At 44.1% G+C, this 6,933-nt stretch overlaps 1 long non-coding RNA gene across 1 annotated transcript in view; it reads left to right on the forward strand.

Moving 5' to 3' along the window:
- The window catches only part of LOC122543234, a 21,452-nt gene continuing 14,519 nt past the window's right edge, over positions 1-6,933 (forward strand). The window contains exons 1-3 of the long non-coding RNA XR_006309968.1: positions 1-236; positions 2,303-2,402; positions 6,342-6,498. This is a non-coding gene — a long non-coding RNA (uncharacterized LOC122543234). The remainder of the gene's footprint in view (positions 237-2,302; positions 2,403-6,341; positions 6,499-6,933) is intronic.

The following is a 6,933-nucleotide window of genomic DNA, read 5'->3' on the forward strand; positions in this document are numbered from 1 at the left end:
CAGGGGGTCAACTTTCAGGAGGAAGAACATTGCAAAGAAACAAAAGGAATTTGTTAGCAATGTTTGACTGGAAAGACTATGATAGCTTTGAGCTGCAACACTTCTCTTTGAAGCAGCCAGTCTTGATTCGCTGACAATTCATGCTCGAAACTACGCCTTTGCCTTGGACTGATCCATTTGCTGACAAGAGCTGCTTGAGAAAACAGTCATTGGAAAGCTGTTGCAATGGATGGAAGGTGAGCATAAGATCCAGAAGTGAGCATAAGATTCAGCCTGCTTCATCATTTAATATGATCATGGCTGATTTTGGCATCAAATCCAGTTTATCTTCAACCAATGGATACAGGGAGAACTAGCCATTTGGATACAGAAGGTAGAGGACAGAGGGTGGTGGTGGTGGGTTGTTTTTCAGACTGGAGGCCTGTGACCAGTGGAGTGCCACAAGGATTGGTGCTGGCTCCACTATTTTTCATCATTTATATAAATGATTTGGATGCGAGCACAAGAGGTATAGTTAGTAAGTTTGCAGGTGACACCAAAATTGGAGGTGTAGTGGACAGCAAAGAAGGTGACCTCGGATTTCAACGGGATCTTGACCAGATGGGCCAATGGGCTGAGAAGTGGCAGATGGAGTTTAATTCAGATAAATGCGAGGTGGTGCATTTTGGGAAAGCAAATCAGAGCAGGACTTCAACACTTACTGGTAAGATCCAAGGGAGTGTTGCTGAACAAAGAGACCTCGGTGTGCAGATTCATAACTCCTTGAAAGCAGCGTCGCAGGTAGATCGGATAGTGAAGAAAATGTTTGGTATGCTTTCCTTTATTGGGCAGAATACTGAGTACAGAAGGTAGGAGGTCATGTTGTGGCTGTACAGAACATTGATTAGGCCACTTTTGGTATATTGCATGCAATTCTAGTCTCCTTCCTATCGGAAAGATGTTGTGAAACCTGAAAGCGTTCAAAAGAGATTTACAAGGATGTTGCCAGGGTTGGAGGATTTAAGCTATATGGAGAGGTTGAATAGGCTGGAGCTGTGTTCCATGGAGCGTCAGACGCTGAGGTGTGACTTTATAGAGGTTTAGCAAATCATGAGGGGCATGGATAGGGTAAATAGACAAAATCTTTTTCCTGGGGTGGGGGAGTCCAGAACTAGAGGGCATAGCTTTAAGGCGAGAGGGGAAAGATGTTAAAGAGACCTAAGGGGCAACCTTTTCCCGTGGAGGGTGGTACGTGTGTGGAATGGGCTGCCAGAGGAAGTGGTGGAGGCTGGTACAATTGCAACATTTAAAAGGCATCTGGATGGGTATATGAATAGGAAGGGTTTGGAGGGATATGGAACTCGATGCTGCCAGGTGGGACTAGATCAGCTTGGGATATCTGGTCGGCATGGACGAGTTGGACCGAAGGGTCTGTTTCCGTGCTGTACATCACTATGAGTCTATGACTCTTTCTAAAATTTACTCAATGATCTGGCATCCACTGCACTCTGGGAGTGAATTTCATGGATTCATGACTATTTCAGAGAAATGATTTCTCCTTATCTCTGTACAAATCTGCCACCCCTATCGTAAAACTATGACCTCTCACTCCAGATTACCGCACACAAGAGGAAACATCCTCTCTGCATCTATGTTGTGAATCCCCTTTAACATCGTAAAAACCTCAGTTAGAATTCCTCTCATTCTTCTCAGAGAGTATGGGTCGAAACTGCACAATCACTGGTCATAAGGCGAACTCCTCAACTCTGGAATCGATCGAGCAAGCCTCCTCTGAACTGCCTCCGATGCAACTACGCCCTCAGGTGAGGGGATGAAAATTGCACACAAAATAGTGGCAACATGGTGGCTTAGTGGTTAGCACTGCTGCCTCACAGCCCTGGTTCGATTCTAACCTTGGGCGACTGTCTGTGCGGAGTTTACACATTCTCCCCATAGATGTGCAGGTCAGGGTGAATTAGGCATGCTCAATTGCCCCGTAGTGTTCAGGGATGTGTAGGTGAGGTGCATTAGGCAAATAGAGGGTAGGGGAATGAGTCTGGGTGGGTTACTCTTTGTAGGGTCAGAGTGAACTTGTTGGGCCTGTTTGCACGTTGTTGGGATTCTATTTCTAAAACTCCACGTGCGGCCTCACTAACGTCTTGTCCCGGTGCAGCAACACTTCCCAACTTTGTTAATCCATTCCGTTAGCAATAAGTGCCAAAATTCCATTTGCCTTCCTAATTACTTGTTGAACCGACATAACTGGGTTGGTGGTTGAATGCTCCAAGAGTGAAAAGGCCAACTTTGTCTTATTTTCTTTCAGAAGGGCTTCCAAAAGTCGCCACGTCGCGGTTACACAAGGGAGCTGTCCATAATCGGAGCCACCGAGATGTAACTGATGGAGAAATGACGAGGAGCATGGGGTGGGTTTCTCGATAGGATGAGATGGGGAAAGTTGACTGAATGCCATTTCTCATCTATATTAACCTTTAATTCCTTGTTAAGATGAGATTGATTTTCAGGAATACAGTGCAGTATTATAAATATTTGTATCAAAAGGTTTTTGTAAGTTAATTTCATATTTAGACTGTAAGACAAAGGAACAGAAATTCGGCCAATCGGCCCATCAACTCTACTCTGCCATTCAATCATGGCTGATAGGTTTTTCAACCCCATTTTCCTGCTTTCTCCCCATAACCTTTGATCCCCTTGGCAATCAAGAGCCAATCTATTTGTCTTAAATATACTCAATGACCTGGCCTCCACAGCCTTCTGTGGTAATGAATTCCATAGATTCACCACTCTCTCTCTCTTTCTAAGTCTCTCCTTATTGTTATGATGCAACGTAACCCCTCCTGCTAATTTAAGCCAGCAACACAGAAAAGATTTACCCCATGCGGTAATCTGTTAAAACTTGAGAGAACTATCCCAAAGGTCACTACTTAAAGTAAAAATGAACAACTTCATTTTTAAAAGTTTAACAGAGAATAATTAATTCACAACTATTTACAACTCCTTTCTCTCAATGATCTTTTACCTTTCCCTCTACAATACTAGTCCAATAATCCGCCCCCCCCCAATTAAGATTTATCAAAGATTCAAATTTTGAAACTAGCCAGCTGTCGAATTTTCACAGGTCGTTGATGGCTAAAGGTACCTATAAGAGAGCTATTCTGTGGGCAGTCGAATTTTCACAGGTCATTGATGGCTAAAGGTACCTATAAGAGAGCTATTCTGTGGGTAGTCGAATTTTCACAGGTCATTGATGGATAAAGGTACCTATAAGAGAGCTATTCTGTGGGCAGTCGAATTTTCACAGGTCATTGATGGCTAAAGGTACCTATAAGAGAGCTATTCTGTGGGCAGTCGAATTTTCACAGGTCATTGATGGCTAAAGGTACCTATAAGAGAGCTATTCTGTGGGTAGTCAAATTTTCACAGGTCATTGATGGATAAAGGTACCTATAAGAGAGCTATTCTGTGGGCAGTCAAATTTTCACAGGTCATTGATGGATAAAGGCACCTATAAGAGAGCTATTCTGTGGGCAGTCTTCTTTTGTTGGTGGCTTGGCAGTTCTCTTCCCCAACTGTTCAATTTTCTCCAATCTTCTACCCCAAAGCATTGGATCATTTCATTGGTTTTTAATATTGTCAATATCCTAAATTCAAACTTGATTGGAGGTTGATATTTTGGGGTATAATATAAACTGATTGGCCGAATTTGAATTTGTTTTTGTCTCCAGGCAACCCAGCCAGTACTAGCTGTTCTGAAGCAAAAGTTACATTGTAAATTCTCCAACACCCTGTGTGCCTCTGTAAGTCCTTGCCAGCTTTCAACTTACTTAAAGGTACAGTACCCCTGACACTTCCATAACATTATCTCTGTCTAAAAGGTCTTCCTTTTACTCGAAGGCTGTACCCTCAGGTCTTTGGTTCTCCTACTAAAAAAAACATCTTCCCAACATCCACCCTGTCCAGGCCATTTTAGTATTCCATAAGTTTCAATCAGCTTCCTCTTCATCCTTTTAAATTCCATTGAGTATAGTCCCAGAGTCTCATAAACCTTCTCTGGACCCACGCCAAAGCCAATACATCTTTCCTGAGGTATGGACCCACAATTGCTCACAGTACTCTAAATGTGGTCTGACCAAAGCCTTATAAAGCCTCAGAAGTATATCTCTGCTTTTATATTCACGTCCTCTTCGAGATGAATGGCAACATTGTATTAGCCTTCCTCACTATTGACTCAACTTGCATGGTTACCTTAAGAGAAACCTGGACTAGGACTTCCAAGTCCCTTCTGATTTCTGAATTTTCTCCCCATTTAGAAAATAGCCCATGTCTCCATTCTTCCTCCCAAAGTGCATGCCCTCACATTTTCCCATGTTGTATTTTATCTGTTACTTTTTTGCCCACTCTCCTAGTCATTCTGCAGCCTCTCCACCTTCTCAATACTACCTGCCCCTGCACCAATCTATGTATCATCTGCAAACTTCACCAGAATGCCCTCAGTTCCTTCATCCAGATCATTCATGTATGAAGTGAAAAGTTGTGATCCCAACACCGACCCTAGCAGAACACCACTAGTCACTGGCTTCCATCCTGAGAAGGACCCTTTCCTCAACAGTTTCTCTGCTTTCTGCCAGACAAGCCAAACTTCTATCCATGCCACACCTTGCCTCTGATACCATGGGCCTTTGCCTTATTTGGCAGCCTCCTGTATGGCACCTTATCAAAGGCTTTCTTGAAGTCCAGATAGATGACATCCATTGGCTCTCCTTGGTCTAACCTGCTCATTACCTTCTTCAAGAATTCTAACAAATTTGTCAGAGATGATCTCCCCTTGATGAAACCATGCTGACTTTGCCCAATTTTACCATCCACTTCCAAGTATTCAGAAATCTCATCCTTCATAATGGACTCCAAAGTCTTACCAACGACTGAGATTAGACTCATTGGCCTGTCTTTTGCCTTAAACAGAGGGGTTACATTCGTGATTTTCTGGTCCTCTGGGACCCTCCACTACCTTTTCAACTGTCTCCCTAACAACCCTTGGATGTAGCCCACCTTGTCCAGGTGATTTATTCACCTTCAGGCCATTCAGTTTTTCCAGCACATTTTTAGTGACTGCTGCTGTCCTTATCTCTGCACTGTGACTCTCTTGAATGTTTGGGATATTACTCATGTCTTCCATCATGATGACTGACACAAAGTACTTATTCAATTCCTCGGCCATTTCCTTGTTCCCCCTCACTACTTCTCCAGCATCATTTTCCAGTGGCCCAAAGTCCACTTTTGCCTCTCTTTCGCCTTTCATTGATCAAAAGAAACTCTTGCAATCTTTCTGAATATTACTGGCGAGCTTACCTTCACATGTAATCATCTCCCTCCTTACTTCTCTCTTTGTTGCCCTCTGTTGGTCTTTGTAAGCTTCCCGATCCTCTGGCTTCCCATTCCCCTTCGCCACATTTCTGCTTTCTCTTGTGCTTTTATGCTGTCTCTGATTTCCCTGGTCAGCCATGGTTGCCTCATCCCCCCTTTAGTATGTTTCCTTTTCCTTGGGATGCATATCTGCTGTGTCTCTTGAATGACTCCCAGAAACCGCTGGCATTGCTGTTCCACTGTCTTTCCTGCTGGGCCCCTCTCCCAGTCAATTCTACCCAGCTCCTCCCTCATGGCTCTGCAGTTGCCTTTATTCAGCTGTAATACTGTTACCTCTGATTCCTCCTTCTCCCTCTCAAATTGCAGAGTAAGATTATGGTCACTGCCTCCTAAAGGTTCCTTCACCTGGAGCTCCCTTATCAAGTCTGCCTCATTGTCCAACACGCAACCCAGTATTGCCTGGTCCCTAATGGGCTCCACCACAAGCTGCTCCAAGAAGCCATCTTGTAGACATACCCCACGTTCCTTTTTTCGCAACCTCCTACCAAGCTGGTTTTCCCAGCCCAACTGCATATTGAAATCCCCCCTTAATAACTGTAACCTTGTCTTTCTGAGACATCTTTTCTACCTCCTGGTGTATCCTGTGCCCCAAATCCTGACGACTGATCGGAGGCCTGTTTTTCACCTTGGTTCGACTTTGTTTATTGCTCTTTGTTCAATTTTATTTTTTGCTAACAAGGCAACTGCACCCCCTCTGCCTGTTTTATTTGAGAGAATGTATATCCTTGGGATATTCAGCTCCCTATCCCGATTCTCCCGCAGCCATGTCTCCGTGATGCCCACCACATCATACCTGCCAATTCTGACCTACGCCACAAGTTCATTTCCCTTATTCCATTTCCTGATGTTGTACTTGTCACACATTTATCTCTCCGTGTATCCATTTGAAATGAACATTTTAAAATTAATCTATTCTTTAGATTTGGGGAAGTCGGATGTAGGAAGATGGTGGTGAGCTGTGGCCGTTCCTTTGGTGATGATGTTCCATCATGGGGAATCCATGACTCGAACTCCCTGCCAGTAAGATCGTTCAAGGATTGGACACTCTGGAGGCAGGAAGCATGTTCCCACTGATGGGTGAGTCCAGAACCAGAGGACACGGTTTGAAAATAAGGGGGAGGCCATTTCGAACAGAGTTGAGGAGAACCCGTCTTCACCCAGAGAGTGGTGGATATACAGAATGCTGGGCCCCAGAAGGCTGTGGAGGCCAAGTCTCTGGATATTTTCAAGAAAGAGATGGATAGAGCTCTTAAAGGTAGTGGAATCAAGGGTTATGGGGAAAAGGCAGGAACAGGATACTGATTGTGGATGATCAGCCATGATCATAATGAATGGTGGTTCTGGCTCGAAGGGCCGAATGGCCTACTCCTGCACCTATTGTCTCTTGTCAATAGAAGTAGACACTGAATTCTGGTCTCCATCCTATCGGAAAGATGTTGTGAAACTTGAAAGGGTTCAGAAAAGATTTACAAGGATGTTGCCAGGGTTGGAGGATTTGAGCTATAGGGAGAG

The sequence above is a fragment of the Chiloscyllium plagiosum genome, chromosome 42 (genome assembly GCF_004010195.1).
Source record: "Chiloscyllium plagiosum isolate BGI_BamShark_2017 chromosome 42, ASM401019v2, whole genome shotgun sequence".
Lineage (NCBI taxonomy): Eukaryota > Metazoa > Chordata > Chondrichthyes > Orectolobiformes > Hemiscylliidae > Chiloscyllium > Chiloscyllium plagiosum.